General features: G+C 47.5%; 1 pseudogene; it reads right to left on the reverse strand.

The window, feature by feature from the left end:
- Window positions 1-4,297: 4,297 nt before the first annotated feature.
- LOC136459418 (ras-related protein Rab2BV-like) lies at window positions 4,298-10,436 on the reverse strand (annotated as a pseudogene).
- Window positions 10,437-17,455: the final 7,019 nt, after the last annotated feature.

Raw genomic sequence — 17,455 nt, forward strand, 5'->3', positions numbered from 1 at the left:
AAAATATAACTAATGAAGAATCTAATGATACTTACTTGGTATGATAAATATTATTATTTTGTTATATAAATTTGGTCAAATTTGAAAAACTTTGACTCTCCAAGATTCTTGGAATGACTTATAATTTGGGATGGAGGGAGTAATAATTGTCCAGTTGTTGACTAATTAGGCTCAAAACGTTCTGTCTCGCAAAGTACAACTAAACTGTGTAATTAGTTTTTGATTTCGTCAACATATAGTATTCCATGCATGTACCATAAATTTGATGTGACGGAGAATCTTCTTTTGCATAGTGATAAATTCTGGAATTAGGTGCTTTGCATTTGCAACGCATGCATGGGCACCGAAATGCGTGGCTTGTCAGCGGCCGCCGTCCGGCATGGGCACACACACGCACGCGGCACGCCACACCCCCATCGAGTTTAATATTTTTAGATAGATCACCGATCATATCCCACGGCTACTATATAAACGCCAGCAGCGAGGCAATGCAAATCGCCTCAGGGTGGGGTTCAGGCGTGCAGCGACGATAATAACGTACTACTTCCACGTACGTATAAAAATGATGACATTTTCGGCTCGTTCGCTGGTTGGTTTCTGGGTTGGTTGGTGCTGATTTATTGTGAGATAAAAATACTGTTGGCTGGCTGGTTTGGGTTGGCTGAAACCAACAAGCGAACAAGCTGTTTATATTTAAACCAGATCAAGTTTTTAGATTTGATTAAGTTTATAAAAAATATTATTAACTCTATAACTTTGAATAAGTATACTATTGAAACACATTTCAGGGTTAACCAATGATACTTAGGGTATCATAAATGTTGGGACTTTATTTTGATAAATCTAGTTAAATCTAAAATTGTTTGATTCGAAAAGCGAGAATTACATTCTTTTTTTCAACTATCATCTCTAAAGGAATAAAAACCTCATGTCTTGAGGAGTAAAACAATCTCAGGTTTTAACCGAATATATAATATTTAGATTAATCAAGAAATTTATTTTCATAATAAATATATTTGAAAATCTAAATATTAAAATTATTTTTTATAAATCTAGATGAAATGAGGATTGTTTGACTCCTTACAAAGCGAGATATCTATTCTTTTTTAGAGGAATGGGTAACCAGTGGCGAGGGAAGGGGAGTGAGGAGGGGCCTGATACCTCCCAACATTTCTATGCTACCATAATACTCCATTCGTTCCAAATTATAAGTCGCTTTGACCTTTTTGTACATCCATTTTGCTATGCATTTAGATAAATAAATATGTCTAGATACATTTCAAAATGAATGAACCAAAAAAGTCAAAGCGACTTCGAACGGAGGGAGTACATCTCATCAATTAGCTAGCTAATAATTCTATTTATGTTTTGATTTTTTTCCTATCTATATTAATCTGAAATATAATCTTGTATAATTAATAATTAGTCTACTATTATTTTCTCTGTCTCTTTTGTTTTTTTATTATTGCCCGTCAAACGTCTAGTTCATCCCCTGTCATCTTTTATAATTAAGAATTAGTCTTTCTATTATTTTTCCATCTTTTTTGTTTGTCATTATTGTCTACCAAACATTTAGTTCATTCCCATAGTACACCATCTAACTAGCTACTTAAATGTAATTAGTGCTTTCTTGTTTGCTCTCCCTCCAAATTGATCTTTGATCACTAATAACATCTATATTATTTGGGATTAGTTTTTCTTATCTTTTTTGTTCTTGTTGTTTTTGTGATTCTTTTTTTTTGTGTCTAAGAATTAGGCTGGTCGGGTGAACGTTAGAAACTTAGGGCTAATTAATTCGGCTCCTTTTCCTCTAAATATTATTCAGTGCTTTTTAGTTTTTATTTTTCTACAAATATTTATTTGGTTAGTATGCATATCCTGGTCGTGTATATATTCTGTCATGCATGATTATTGTTGGTTTGGCTAACTTCTATGGCTCTGTGCCTCCGTCCGTAGGAGGAACACGCTACTCCCTCCATCTCAAATTATAAGCTATTCTAACTTTATCAAGTTTGACCAAATTTATATAATAAAATAATAGCACTTATGATACTAAATAAGTATATTAGATTCATTATTTATTATATTTTTATACTATATTTTGATGTTATAAATTTTTATAAATTTTTCTATATTTTTTATTAAATTTGAGATGCTTCCAGGAGTATCACTTAACGCCAAGGATTTTTTTTCTGACGCTTGACACTCTAGTTTCTAGGGCAGGATATACTAGCGACTGAGGCCTCCAAATTCTAAGTTTTTTCTGATGCGGTATCCGGATAAAAAGCAAGCTAATAATGGAAGAACGTACATGCTGCCACTTTGGTTGAAGTGGCCTAATGTGACATGACGTGAGTACATGCTATGTCATTTGTCAACGTACACAAAAGTTGGCCCTATACATCCAACCCTCCCGGCCCCTTAAAAATCAAATAAGGCCTTGTTTAGGTCCCATCAAAGTTAAGTTTTTTCACTCTCTCTATCACATCAATTTTTAGCCGCTTGCATGGAGTATTAAATGTAGGTAAAAAAATAACTAATTACATAGTTTAGTTGGAAATCACGAGATGAATCTTTTGAGCCTCATTGGTCCACGATTGGACAATATTTGCCAAATAAGACGAAAGTGGTACTATTGATCAGGTTGAAAAAAATTTCAATCTAAACAAGTCCTAAGCGTGCGAACCTAGGAAGAAAGAAGCAGTCGGTAGGTCCTATGGGAACAGTGTTTTTTCTCTCCCGTCAAATCAGCCGGCAGTAATAATCCACAATCATATACGATCATTTTAGTCCTAGCCGAACAAGCTGTATATTGTGCCTAAAATATGAAGGACATGCAAAAAAAAAGTACTCTGATGAATTGAAGTGTGTTCAAGGATAGGGATTAGCACAGGTTTTCTGCTGTGTTAGGGCCCCGGCCAAGAACACAATCCGAGCAGAAAAGGGCAAGTTAATTATTCGTACGACATGTGTCTCTGAGACCTGTAGGTTTATATATATAATAAAAGAGATAGAAAGGTGAAGCGTGTGTTCAAACGATCCAAGTTGCATAGTGTAGCATTAGCATAGCCCGGCCCACCCTTTTTGTGTCGCTGTGGGCCACTGACGGCAAAGCAGTATCAGGTCTATCAGCGATCCAGTGATCGATCGACAATCTCAAGGTCTCACCTATAAAAGGAGGCATGGACATAATTCGGGATGAATCACGGCAAATTTCAATATAAAACAGCAGCGCCGCCTTGGCCTCAAATGGCTCAACAAAATCGTCAAATAAACAAACAAACAAAGCTGCAGTGTGGAGGGAGAGGGAGGATGGATCCATGGAGGTCGGCAGGGTGGTAGGCCATGCAGCTGTTACTCATGGTCACGTCCGCGCATCCAATCCAAGGAGGCGTGAACCACCGCGCAAGCGATCGATGGATTTGAGGCGGAGGTAGAGCACCTAGCAGAAGAAGAGTGCATGCAGTGGATGCAAGTGGTTGCGGGGAGGCCATCGCCCATCAGCCGATGCAAGTCCACCGCGACACGGCTGGAGCACGGGCACGGCACGGGCACAGGTCAAGGAACAGAGGCCGGCCCTGGTGACGCAGCCGCGATGGCAATGGCATCTACGGAACGGACCCTACGCGGCTGCTGGTGTCGTCGTTGTGGTTTCAGGACCACAGCGATCAAAAACACTGGTGCGACGGGTCAATCCTCTTCGCTCGAGCTTATTCAGAACTACTTTTCAGTCATAGAACAATATTTTTCTCAAACAATATTTTAGCATAGCATCAGCATAAACCAAATTTCATCGTAAACGAACAGGGCTGTCTACAGTAGTTTGTGGAGTCCCACCCTTGCAAGTTGTGGGCTTCTGTCTAACATCACGTCAGTACCCAACACTTTTCAAAGGTTTTGCACAACAGCCGCATTCTGCATTACTACTCCTCACTTGACGTGCCAAACTGTTGGATCAGCCAGGTCGTCCAAATGGTACCGGAGATTATTATTGCCATCATCAGGAGAAGAATGTGTTACAGTGTACATACAGAATGTTCTTCGATCCGTCCAAGTATACATGTAGTATAAGTTAAACAACAAATGCAACAGGAATATGCTTCGAGTTGACAGGTTACATGTAGTATATGATGCTAGAGGAAGTTCCTTGTGACAAAGAATCGAATCACCAGTCAATGGCTCTTGGAAGGCAAGCAGATAATGCAAAGCGACCTACGTACAACCTACACGCAGCGATGTGCAGCTCAGCAGAAACGAACCCTTCCGAAACCTGTCTTGCTCCGTCAGAAGCAGCTCTTCAGCTAGAACAGCACGAGCCTTTCGTGGCGGTGGATGATTCAGCGACGTTAATGGTGGTTCCTTGCATTGAGCGCCCGTTGGTGGATGCAGACTCTTGCGCCGCGAGCGCCTTCTTGCTTACCGTCTGATGAATCTCGCTTAAGATGGTGTGGAACGCCTTCTCGACGTTTATCGCCTCCAGAGCAGAGGTCTCGAGGAAGGACAGGCCTTCCTTCTCTGAAAATGCTTGGCCGTCTTCCTCGGGGACCGACCTTAGGTGGTTCAGATCCGACTTGTTACCAGCCAACATAACAACAATGTTGGCGTCTGCGTGATCCCGGAGCTCTCGGAGCCACCTCTGAACATTGTCGAAGGTTTGCTTCTTTGTGATGTCGTAGACAAGAAGGGCTCCAACTGCGCCCCTGTAGTAAGCGCTGGTGATAGCGCGGTACCTCTCCTGCCCAGCCGTGTCTTATAAGCTAGACTTATCAGCCGACGACCAGTATTTTTCTCTGACACTAAATCAGGCAACAGTATTTTCAACCATGACTTATCAGCCAAACAAGTCCAAACGAACAGGGCTGAGATGATGCATAACACGAACAGCTTCACAAGGCAACACCATTAGATAACACGAACAGCTTCAGAAGGCAACACCATCACTAAGGAAGGAATTCCAACTCTAGATGCACAATGACGGTGAACAATGGGCGGAACAGTAATATTTTTGTATGTCCTGAACACCAGGAGATCTACTGATAAAGGGTAAATGGAGTGCCGAGTTCATAGTTTATTCTGTGAGAAGTAGGCAAGGCAAACTCATAGCTTATTCTGGGAAGTAGGCAAGGCAAACTCAAACTCTGACCTACCTGAGCTTAAGCTACCTAGCCACATAATCAGTAAAGAGAACCAATGAAAAAGAAAATCCCTATCATTATAAGATCTCATGACACCAGTTCAACCAAGTAACAAACACGTTGAAAAGCCAAACTAAACTTAAAGAAAAGATATAATTCCAAAATTTCAGAGGATATTTTCACCATATATTAAAAACAATGGCTTCAGATCTCATCTCACTCTCGAACTACACTGAGACCTCCATCATTCTTTTATTAATTTCTACATATGAACTAGATAAAGTATTTGTGACAGTGCACGTAGAAATGAAGTACAAATAATTGTAACTTAGTGTCCCATTGTACAACTCACTATTCAATAAAACCAAGATTGGAAATGACTAGTGAATGAGACAATTAAGGTCATCTCTATCATTAAGACTACCGGAAGGAATTAGTACCAAAATCATATGGCAGACAATTCAGATGATTGTACATGACTATATATGACTATACATGACTATTGTCGACAGAATATGCTCGGCAGTCCACTGAGGAGTATCCCGTGATGGTAGATTTGTCGGTGGGGTGCGCGTGATCAGGAACCGGATGGTGACACAAGGCGCAGAGACAGCGATTTAGACAGGTTCGGGCCATCTGATCGACGTAATACCCTACGTCCTATGTCTTTGGTGTATTGTATTGATCTGGACGACCAAGTAGCTTGATGTAGCCTATCCGCTAGGGGACCCCTGCCTCTCCTTATATAGTCTGGAGAGACAGGGTTACAAGTAAAGTATCCTATTTGGTACTATACAATGTCTTACGGTGCACGCCGAGCAGCGCTGTACACGCCTTGATCTTGTGGGCCGGGGCACCTCCGATGGTGCGGCCCATGTCTTTGGGGGCCATACCCCCACAGCTAGTCCCCGAGCCTGACAGTAGGTGACGCAGTCACGTGGTGCCAAGGTCATAAAGTAAAAGACCAGCCGAGCAAGCAGCCAGTCCCCGGGCGTAGCCTCGAGATGAGAACAAGCACATTCATCGCAAGGTGAAGTGTGCCCACTTAGTCCCCGAGCCTGCTGGAAGATGAAGAATGAATCTTGTAGCAGGGTCAAAGAAGTCTGAGAGCTTGCCGACGTCGTCTGACATGCGCGTATCAAGACCCCAGACGTGTTGCCCAAGATCAGCACCCTGATCTAAAAAGCATGGAGCAGCTTGATAGCACACCGACGAGACATAGCAAGATCCGAGCAGCAAGGGAGTCCCCGGCGTCGCTGGCGATGACCGAGCACCGAGGAGCGAGGAGTCCCCGACGTCGCTGGCGATGACCGAGCACCGAGGAGCGAGGAGTCCCCGGCGTTGCTGGCGATGACCGAGCACCGAGGAGCTAGAAATCCCCCGGCGTCGCTGGCAATGACCGAGCACCGAGGAGCGAGGAGTCCTCGGCGTTGCTGGCGATGACCGAGCACCGAGGAGCGAGGAATCCCCGACGTCGCTGGCGGTGACTGAGCACCGACGAGCGAGGAGTCCCCGGCGTCGCTGGCGATGACCGAGCACCGAGGAGCGTGGAGTCCCCGGCGTCGCTGGCGATGTCCGAGCACCGAGGAGCGAGGAGTCTCCAGCGTAGGCGGCGATGACTGAGCGTCGAGGAGCGAGGAGTCCCTGGCATAGGCGACGATGACCGATCGCCGAGGAGCGAGGAGTCCCCGGCGTAGGCGGCGATGACCGAGCACCGAGGAGCGAGGAGGGAGGAGCGAGGAGCGAGGAGTCTCCGGCGTAGGCGGCGATGACCGAGCGCCGAGGAGCGAGGAGTCCCCGACGTAGGCGGCCATGACCGAGCGCCGAGGAGCGAGGAGTCCCCGGCGTAGGCGGCGAAGACCGAGCACCGAGGAGCGAGGAGTCCTCAGCGTCGCTGGCGATGACCGAGCACCGAGGAGCGAGGAGTCCCCGGCGTCGCTAGCGATGACCGAACACCGAGGAGCGAGGAGTCCCCGGCGTAGGCGGCGATGTCCGAGCACCGAGGAGCGAGGAGTCCCCGGCGTAGGCAGCGATGTCCGAGCACCGAGGAGCGTGGAGTCCCCGGCGTCGCTGGCGATGTCCGAGCACCGAGGAGCAAGGAGTCCCCGGCATCGCTGGCGATGACCGAGGAGCGAGGAGTCCCCGGCGTAGGCGGCGAGGTCCGAGCACCGAGGAGTCCCCGGTGTAGGCGGCGATGTCCGAGCACCGAGGAGTCCTTGGCGTAGGCGACGAGGTCCGAGCACCGAGGAGTGCTCGGCGTAGGCGGCGAGGTCTGAGCATCGACGTAGCTGACGACGTTCGTGCGGTGAAGTGTACCCACTTAGTTCTCGAGCACGAAGAATCCGAGGGCCGAGGAGTAACTGGCGTAGCTGGCGATGAAGCACGAGCGGCGAACAGTCCGATCAACTGGTCGGCAACGGAGTCCATGAACCAAGCGGTCCGACCAGTTGATCGGTGGAGAAGTCCGAGCACCAGGTGGTCCGATCACCTGGACGATGATCCTGCAATACAAACATGTAGAACGTGTAGTACGTGATGTAAAAATAAATGAACTCTGGAGAAAAATCAGCAATGGTGATGAAACGGCGTATGCAGTTCGACGATCAGTTGGCGTGAAAATATATTTATATTTAATATAAACCGCCCGACCAGTTAGTGTGTAGCTGAGTCTCCAGCCCTAGCTAGCCCATAGTCCATAACGTCGAGCGCGGATCCCGTGCACGTGTAGGAGGAACAGGCGTGACCAAGGAGCCGTTGCCGACCACCCATAACGCAGAGCGCGGAGCCCGTAGTACGTGTAGGGAGGAGCCAGAGACAGGGCCGTCTCTGGAGGCGTCCGAGCATCAACAGGACTGTTCGAGCGTTCGGAAAATCGTTTGGAGAGCAAATATGGATAAAACAGTTCGTAGAAACATTGCGGCGAAATATGAAGATTAGAGAATATTTAGAAGAATATTAAAGCGTGACTTAGTTTTGGACGGAGCGTCTGGTCGGCGACGTATGGCGTTATCTGGTCGGCATTGACGACGAACTCCTGGCGGGCGGTGAGTTGTTGGTGAAGGCGGCCTCGGAGGTGGTTCCGAGATCGGATCTGCTGTTGTAGGGGCTGGTGTAGCCAGCGATGAATCGTCATCGTGAACCGGCATGGATCTCCACGAGATTGACGACGAGAACGCGTTGTTGATTTGAGGTCCATCTGGCTCGCCATGGATCAAGCGCACACCCCTACCTGGCGCGCCAACTATCGACAGAATATGCTCGGCAGTCCACCGAGGGGTATCCCGTGATGGTCGCGTGATCAGGAACCGAATGGTGACATAAGGCGCAGAGACAGCGATTTAGACAGATTCGGCCCGTCTGATCGACGTAACACCCTACGTCCTGTGTCTTTGGTGTATTGTATTGATCTGGACGACCAAGTAGCTTGATGTAGCCTATCCGCTAGGGGACCCCTGCCTCTCCTTATATAGTCTAGAGAGACAGGGTTACAAGTAAAGTATCATATTTGGTACTATACAATGTCTTACGGTGCACGCCGAGCAGCGCCGTGCACGCCTTGATCTTGTGGTCCGAGTCACCTCCGATGGTGCGGCCCATGTCTTGGGGGCCATACCCCCACAACTATCTACGTGGTCCTCGCACCAACACTACTTCAGGATCTGTGCCACCAGGTGGATACTAACCTTGATATATATACTCCTATTTTGTGGGTTGAAAATTTAATTTTCTGGAGGCTGATTTTACTTTTCTCCTACTTATACTTAGGGATACCTTTCCCTATCACTTCATATTTCACCTCGTGGAGCAATACCGATGTAATACCTCTCCCCCAAAAAATAATAATACAAATCTTGCTTTATGAGGGTCATCAATATCAAGTCTGACTAAATTACTAATATTTATGATGGATAATAACTACTACTTAGATTAATCATAGAATATATTTTATTCTTTTATAATCCGTACTTTTCAGCTTATTTTTTTCCCAGCCGGAACAGTGTTTTTCTCTCACAACAAATCAACCGGAATAGTGTTTTGCTTGTTTTTTCAGCGAAGCGAACGGGGCCAATAAAATTGTTTGGAGATAAAATATCGATATTATTTTCCATAAATTTTGTCAAAATTGAGATTGATTGACTCCTTGAAGGCAATATTTTTATTCTTGTGGGACGAAAGGAGTATGTGCCTTTTATTTTCCAATTTTATTGTGCTGACGTGACAACGCACTATGGATATGCTTGGATTCCTTGTTCAGGACTGTGTATCCTAACTGAGCTAGGAAATGGAGTGGTCAGTGTGTTTGGATGTATAGCTGGCTGGCCTTGATTTTTATGCGGACAAGATTTTCCTTGTTGGCTTAGGTGAGCCAAATTGCGGGTATGCTTGGATTCTTTGATGAGCACTATGTTGCCTTGCTGAGCTAGGAGCTGGAATGGCAAGGCATTTGGATGTAGAGCAAGCTAATCTTGATTTCTATGCTGGCAAGATTTTTCTTGCTGGCTGAGGTGAGCCAAATCGGTTCTCCTGGTTGGACGAGTGTCTCGTGGCTCGCGCATGGTGAGGCGAGGCGGGGCTAGGACAGCCTTGCTCATAACCGAACACGCCCAGTTTTCTATTTTTTTTAAAAAAAAACAAGCACGCCCGCCTCTCCTCGTCTAGCAAGAATCTCGTTGCTTGTGCAAGGTGAGGTGAGGGCAAGCTCGCCCACAACCAAAACCAAGCACGCCTTACAGCAGTTCTAATCTTCCCTCGTGGCGTCATGCCAACTAAACAGGTGGTGCTTCACACATTGCATTGTTCTCAAAACCATAATACGAACAAGCACAGACCAGACCACCATTACTTCTATTAATCTCGTTCTTTTTTAGATGATTAATCTGTCGTTCTGAAACAGAAGACTACGGCATAAGAGATAAGTCTGAGAAATCGAGCGTGACGTACTTGCACGAGGCACGGTCAAAATGTAGCAGCCTAAACAACAATTGACACAATAAGAACTCAAAATCAAAAGACAGACGCGTCATGCATAGCGGCAAATGGCGCCGGAGGCCAGACGGACGCCACCACGCAAAATTCTACCATACATTTGCCACATTGGGGCACGATCAGATCGGGGTTGAGGTATATGGGGGTACCTGCAGGGTGCGGGTGGCGAACTCGACGCCGATGGTGGACTTGGACTCGAGGCAGAACTCGTTGCGCGTGAATTTGCGAGGGAATGTTGGACTTGCCGACGCCGGAGTCGCCGATGAGCATGATCTTGAAGAGGTAGTCGTACTCATTGTCCACCCGTTGCGCCATGTCTGGTCGAGCGAGCGAGCCCCAACCGAAGCTTAGCCGGACGGACGACGCTCGCTCGCTCGCTCGTTCGCCGAACGGGACGGGATTCGATTCGCTCGCTCAGTTTCCGCTCGCGTGGGGATTTGAAATGGTGAGGGGCAGCAGATCCGAGGCGGGGATGCGGTGGGGGAGGACGGAGGAGGGAGGAAACGGGAATGGGCGGTGACCGTGGAGGCGGGGGCGGAGGGGGAGAGGGCCGTGGGCTGAGCTGGACGTGTTTGGCGGTTGATTTGTCCGTATCTCGCGACGGCTAGCCAATGGACGGCTGGCGTGTCGCTGGCGGTTGTTGGCTTTGCCCGCCCTCGGCTCGGCGCATGGCGGAAGATCTGTCAGATCAGATCTGGGACGAAGGGGGAATGTGTCGTGCCCGTGGTTTTCGCAGAGTCGAATCGCTACGAATGCAGTGTTTGGTTAATGGGCCTGGGCCCAACAACTTTGGGCCTGAATGGGCCTAAGATGATGGATGTTCTCTTGTTTCCCTATGGGCCAATCAAAAAGTGCAAGACCAATACCTATTTGGAACAGAAATTTCAAAAAAAAAATATAAATAATATAAGATTCGAGAAAAAAGATCCTGCGTTCTAAGTTGCACGATGCGTAATTCCAGAGTTGTGAGAATGAACCACCCAAAATACATAATGAGACCTACTAATCAGTCAACAAATAATAGCATGTCGGGTTCATCATATAAACGTAATATGGATAAAAAATGATCTGAATATAGATACGTATAAGATCAGTAAAAAAACTATTACCGGCGCCTTCATGACCTATTTGATTTTTTTAGTAAAAAATGGATAGTTATGAATATAATATGAATTTGACATTATTTATCTTTTTATTTAGGACCCGTTGCAACGTAGGGTTAGTGGGGGTGTTCCGCTACATGAATAAATGGCTGCTGCAGGCAAACGCTTTGAGAGAGAAGAATAAGTGGCTGCAGTAGCAGCCGCGGCTTATTCCTACAACCGAACCCCCAAATGATGTACTATCTCCATCTTGAAAATAAACGCAATTTTATCTATCTCTAGTCAAACTATCTAAACATTTACCAAAATGTTTCAAAATTTATGACACCAAATGTAAGTCTTTTTACAGGCAGTATAACTTAGGGCTTGAGTAGTGCATATGTATGTAGTCATCTTCATAGGTGGGCCCCGTATTAGTGATAAAGAGTTGTTTCACCTCCTACACAATGTGGGGTCTAAACATGAACCCACCTAGAGCAAAGAAATACCCACCCATCAGTCATTTGTCCCCCCACCCCACACATTCCCTTCTTCCACGCGCTCTCTTTCATGTCGCCGTCTCTCCCCTTCGAAATCAATCTTCCTCGCCCTGGATTTGCTTGCCTCTACCTATAAATGTCCATACAGCCCGAGACACGACGGCCCGGCACGAAGCCCGCTTTTTTAGCCCGACACGAGCACGGCCCGCCCCGGTACAGCAGGTCGTGCCTGGGTCGTACCCTAGGCCCGTGGGCTGCAACGGCACGGCCCGGCTTTTTAGGGTTGGCCCGACAGCGGCCCGCCACCCCCTCTCCCCCACGGCCCAAGGCGACGCCCCAGCTGCTCTCCGCCTCCCCCTTCGTATATAAGAGGCGCCGGCTCCCTCTCCCCTCCCTCACCAAACCCTAAATCATTCGGTCATCTCATTCCCCACCCAGGCACCCACCCGCGCCGCTCCACCCTCTCGAGTCGCTCTCGCTCTCGCCTCGCCGTCTCTGGTGACCTCGATTCGATCCGCCTATCGCCGTCGAGCCGCTCCCTTCTCCTCCTCCCTGATACCCTCCCTCTCTCCCGTCTCCCTCTCCCTGTCTCCCCTCGACCCCTCTTGATCTTGGTGATTATGTAAGTTCTTGTTACTGTCTTCCCTCCGCTGCCGCTCGCCGTCCTTGCTAACGGTGTGTCGTCTTCTCTTGGGGGCTGTCGTCTTCTTCAGCACCAGGCTCCGGTTGCGCAGGTAAACCCTAACCCTAACCCTCTTCTTCTATCTTGATATGTCTGACTGTTTCTGATTTTGTCCGTTCCTCTTCCTCCTTCATCTCTTTGCGATAAGTGAATCCTGTGTGACTCAGTTTTGTGGACTCAAACCAACGCTAGTTAAATTTCTCCGTGAGTAAAGTTATTTAGGAATGTCGGGCAACAAATCTAGCCAATAGATATCGAACGATTTGTTATATTCGATTAAGCATGAAAAATAACTTTTTTTAAATAAAAGAAAATCCATTAATAAATAGAATGATATATATATATATATATATATATACTCACATGTTTATTTTGATAAGCACGCTCAGTTAAAAAGCTTTGGTCTAGTGGCATGTTTACGTTTATGTATAGACTCGTTTTAGTCTCGAGATAAATTGGTAACGTACCCGCGATAGCTACCGTCCTGATCGCTTGAATCACCCAAATTATTGCGTCGCGCCGCGCTGTCGAGTCGATTGCTTGCTCTTTCTTTTTCCTGTCTGCTTCTGTGTCGTGCCATAGCGCGTGGAGCATGTGTCGTCCCTGCTGCTGTCGTGTACTGGTTCGCTTGAAATTTCCCTCAGGATTGCACGTAAACATGGCCCCGGTCGCAGTGATGATGGGATGCATCGCTACCTGGCCTAACCCGGTAGCCACGTTGGGGCAGGACGTCCTGCCACGCCGTGTTGATGAAGAAGGTGACAGAGCCGCTGTTGTCTCCTTCCCACTCGATTCTGAAAAGTCGCATATCAGTAGTTGCCTTAACTGAGTCTATTAGCAATTTGATTCGGTCTTTCTATCTGGCTAGACCTGTGCCGTGACAAGCACAAGCTATGAACTAGCCCTTCCTTGCACAAGCGCCTATTATACTGGCCAGATGTTGTTCCTTCCCATCTCTGCCTTGCTGTCTTTCTTTCAATCAATGTCTCTGTCTGTCGTGTCTCTGTCTATCTTTGCTTGTCGCTGCGCCACTGTTCCCTCTACCAGGCATGTAGGCCGGCCACCCTAAGCTGCTGCTGCTGTCTCCTACCCCTGCTTTTTGAGGAAGCCAAGCCGCTACCTGGCACAGCTCTTCGTCCCAGCTCCAGTCCGTAGTACCCCGCCATTGTCCTCGCGCTCTCTGCGCTGCCTCTCCCGTTCCCCCTGCGCGCGCGTGGGGTTGCCTCTCCTAGCTGCGCTGGCTGTGTTGCTCATGTGCGTGCTCCCTCTGGATAGTTGGGCAAGGCATCGTCCTTGTTGCTGATGCCCTCGTGCGCCTGTCTGCTGCCCTCGTGCGTCTTAAGCCAAGGATTGAGCTGCTGCCGCGTACTGCTCTCCCTCAACTCTCGCTCTCTCTTTTCGCTCCAGAGCACGCACAGTCTTGGCCATGAGCTCTGAGCCAAGCTCGTCATCGTTGTTCCTCGCTGCGCCTCCCTCCATGCTCTGCTGCCGCCGCGGCTGCCTCATGTTCCTTCCCCGGCCCAGTTGTGCCCTGCTACTCCCTTCCCCACGTGCGTGCCCCAGCCCCACGCGGTCCTGTGATTCCTTGGCGCCCGAGCCGCAGCGCCCTGCAGTCATCCGCGCCGGTGAAGTGCTCCTGCCATGGCTGCGCTGCCAGTGTCGGCCCTCCCCCGCACGAGCGCACCTGCCGCCCTGCTCGTCCTCGCTCGCCTCCCGTTCACCGGAGTCGCAGCGCCACTCCTCCCATGCTGCGCGCTGGCGTTCTTGCTGCTCCTTCGTGCCTCCCACCTGCAGCAGCATCGCCGCCCCTTCCCCGGTCCACTCGGAGCTGCTGCCCTCCCTGCGTCGCGCGCCCGTGCCGCAGTTATTGCATGGGCCAAGCCCGCAGCCACCCAGAGGCGCCCGTGGTCACGCCGTGTTGCCGCGCCCTCCTTCCCGGGTGCCCGCATCACCTTGCCGCCCCTCCCGCGCCATTCGTGTCGAAGCCACCACTGCCGGTTTGCCGTTTCCACGGTTCGCGTGGGCAGGCTGTTGTGGGCCAGCTCGGCTCTTGCCGCGGTCAGCTCGAGGCTGCGTGGGCCCCTGTGCGGCTCGCCGGCGGTTCGTCCACCGCCGCCGTGCCTTTCCCCGGCCCTATCACGCCGTTCCCGCCGCCGGCCAGTGCTCCCCATCGGCCCTCTGTTTTGAGGATGAAGCGAGGGTATAAATCCAAGCAAATATTTTATACAGGGTCTTTACTGCAAAATACGTGACTCGTTTGAATAGTGGGCTAGATCGTAGGTTGTATAGAGAAAAACATGAGGTTCTTTGTACAAAAGTGTGTGCATGTGCCTGGGCCACGCTGCGTGGGCTGGCCTGTTGGGCCGCGCACGTCCGCGCGTGTGTCCCGCCGTTTGGGCTGCCTTGGCCGCATGGGCCGCTGTCGCGCGCACACCTATTGGGCCGCCTACCTCCGCTTAGCCGTCCGCGTCGCCTGCCTGCGCCTGGGTCGTGCGCGCGCCTTCAGTCCAGGCCGGCTCGCTGGCAGTGGGCCACGCTGAGGCCGCGCCCGCTGCTGGGCCAGTTTTGTGCCGCCGGCCCAAGTGCCTATCTCTTTTTCTAGTTTTTGTTTTAAAGGGCTGAAACTTGCAAAATCAATATAAAACTGTGTAGGTGTCCAAAAATTGTAAAACCAATTTTGTTAGTCTCCTAAAATCATGATCTAACTATTGATATATTTGGTCACGTAGTTTGATAATATTCTTAGAAGCTATATAATTAATTTAAGGTACTTAATATTGTAAAAATATAAACTTGTACGAATTGTTGTGATAAACTGGTAATAGTGTTGAATCTAAAATTTGTACAGTATGCTCCTAGTGATATTAGGTACTCACTGTAAATTTTGTAGCTCCGGAATAATTAGTTTGCTAAATAGATAATGATGCCATATTTTGAATAATGATTAAATCTACAGAATGAAATAAGGAAAGAACTTGGGTTTATATAACTAAAACATTTGTTGGGAAATAACGCCTTATTCGCCAACATGGATATGTAGCCTAAGTATGGTCGTCGTCAGAACTAGCTCGTCAGCTTGAGTGGCGTAAAACGTATTTTACGAGTCACGGTTGCAGTCGATTAATTATGTATTTGCATTGCATCGCATTGCATATCATATAGGTACGATGATGGATCAACGGATCAATTGAAGGATGATTGGGAATCCGAAGATGGTGTAATGGTATTCTCTCCAGGAGATGATGCAATGGGCTTTCTATTCAGATGATGGTGGATGATCTAAAGTTGCAGATACTAACTTTTTCATATATATCTTACCCATACAAACTCTGGTGCATAACCCCTACTTTTCTGCAGTTTAAATTATATTTATGCATTAAGTTTTAAGGAGTTGAATGAAACCCACTTGCATATATATATATATATATACATATATATATATATATATATCCTATGAGTCTTACTAGTATGATAGGATCGTGTAGATTGCTATGCTATAGGACTCCCGGTAGAAGTCGAGTGATGGTTGTCACTCGTGAGAGATAGGAAATATATTATTGGATTATTATCACTTGAAAAATATAAAAATGGTGGAAAGGAAAATAGTGACCGGGCAGGGATATGGTTTGGGCATTGGTGGGTGTAAGAGGTTGTGTCGCCGTTGACGCGGGGCATGACTTGGTTACACTGCTTTCCCTGTCTGTGTCAATTAAGGATCGATCGTTGCATAAGCCATCGAGGCAAGTCACAGACTTATTATCCCGAGCACATACTTGGGTATGGGCGCTTGGAAGATTGTTGCCCTCTTGTCGTGGATCCGGCTCTTTCCGGACTGGCTATCAGGGTTTTTTTTTGTGGAGGAGGTCCTTACATCGCACTAAGTCCGGGACTCAGGGGCGAGGGCTTGGAGTCCCAGTTTGGACGAGGACCTAGATACCCAGGACAAGAGAGTGATGGGTTGGTCCTTCTTGTGCCTTGGGTATAAGCGGGGCGTGTGTTTTCGGGGTACCCAGCTGGGGGCATTGATTCGCGAATCGTCGGGCAATCCGATACGGCTTGTTTCATGTCTAGCACCGTAGTAAGAACTGAGGATAAAAGTTGGAAGTTGGAAAAAGGAAATCTGATTGCTTACCACCTGCTTGAAAGTAGCATAGGTGCTTACATAGAATGGTTAGTTAATGAACCAATGCGGCTATTAATAAAAATCGAATATAAGGACGCACGCTTAGTAATGCTTCCTGCAAATGCAATAAACACACAAGCCAGATAGCCTTGCATATCCTTGGAGTCTTTTCTTTTCTCCTGTCGGGTAAGTCTTGCTGAGTACAATTGAGTACTTAGGGTTTTATTCCCCCTGTTGCGGTGATAGGTGGATGCTAGAGCTGACCCTTGTGTGTGGATACCTCCTGGTGGGCTCAGCGAGGATTTCCTTTACGATGCAATCATAGTCCTTATTTATAACTCTCACTAAATGTTTTTATAAGTGAAAGTTTATAATTTGTTGTCATAGTTCAATTATCAATGTTTTATCATGCTATGAATAGATATTTATTTCCGTTGTAATTATGCTTACATGTTTATATTCCGCTGTTAAATTAAATTGTTCATAACTTTGATAATATGATTACATTCCGTTGTTATGATAATAAATGTTAAACTCTGATGTACATGTAACGTGATGTAAGAAATGGTTAAGAATGTTGTAAGCTTTATTCTCTCATTTGTGATCCTGATAGAAAAATGTGGATTTTCGGGTTCTCCCCTGGGGTGTGCCTGATGGAACCGAGTAAGTTGGTGTTCTCTCTTGGGTGCTTAATGTCTATTGGAAGACGAGCACTCCAGGGAGGTATTAGATTAGGCGGTTCTGCCACAGGTGGTATCAGAGCACAAATGAGGAAATAAGGCTTCGAAAACCTTTTCTAAACTAAAATTTGACAACAAATTCTTTTCACCAAGTTAGGACGTTTGTATGTGAAGTTATATAAGTAGCCCTGTCGGTGTTTCGTACGAGCACCGGCAAGTAAATTTATAGTAATGCGCGTTAGGCTCGGATGGTACGCTAAAGGACAC

This window comes from Miscanthus floridulus, chromosome 6, assembly GCF_019320115.1.
Source record: "Miscanthus floridulus cultivar M001 chromosome 6, ASM1932011v1, whole genome shotgun sequence".
In the NCBI taxonomy this organism is placed as follows: domain Eukaryota; kingdom Viridiplantae; phylum Streptophyta; class Magnoliopsida; order Poales; family Poaceae; genus Miscanthus; species Miscanthus floridulus.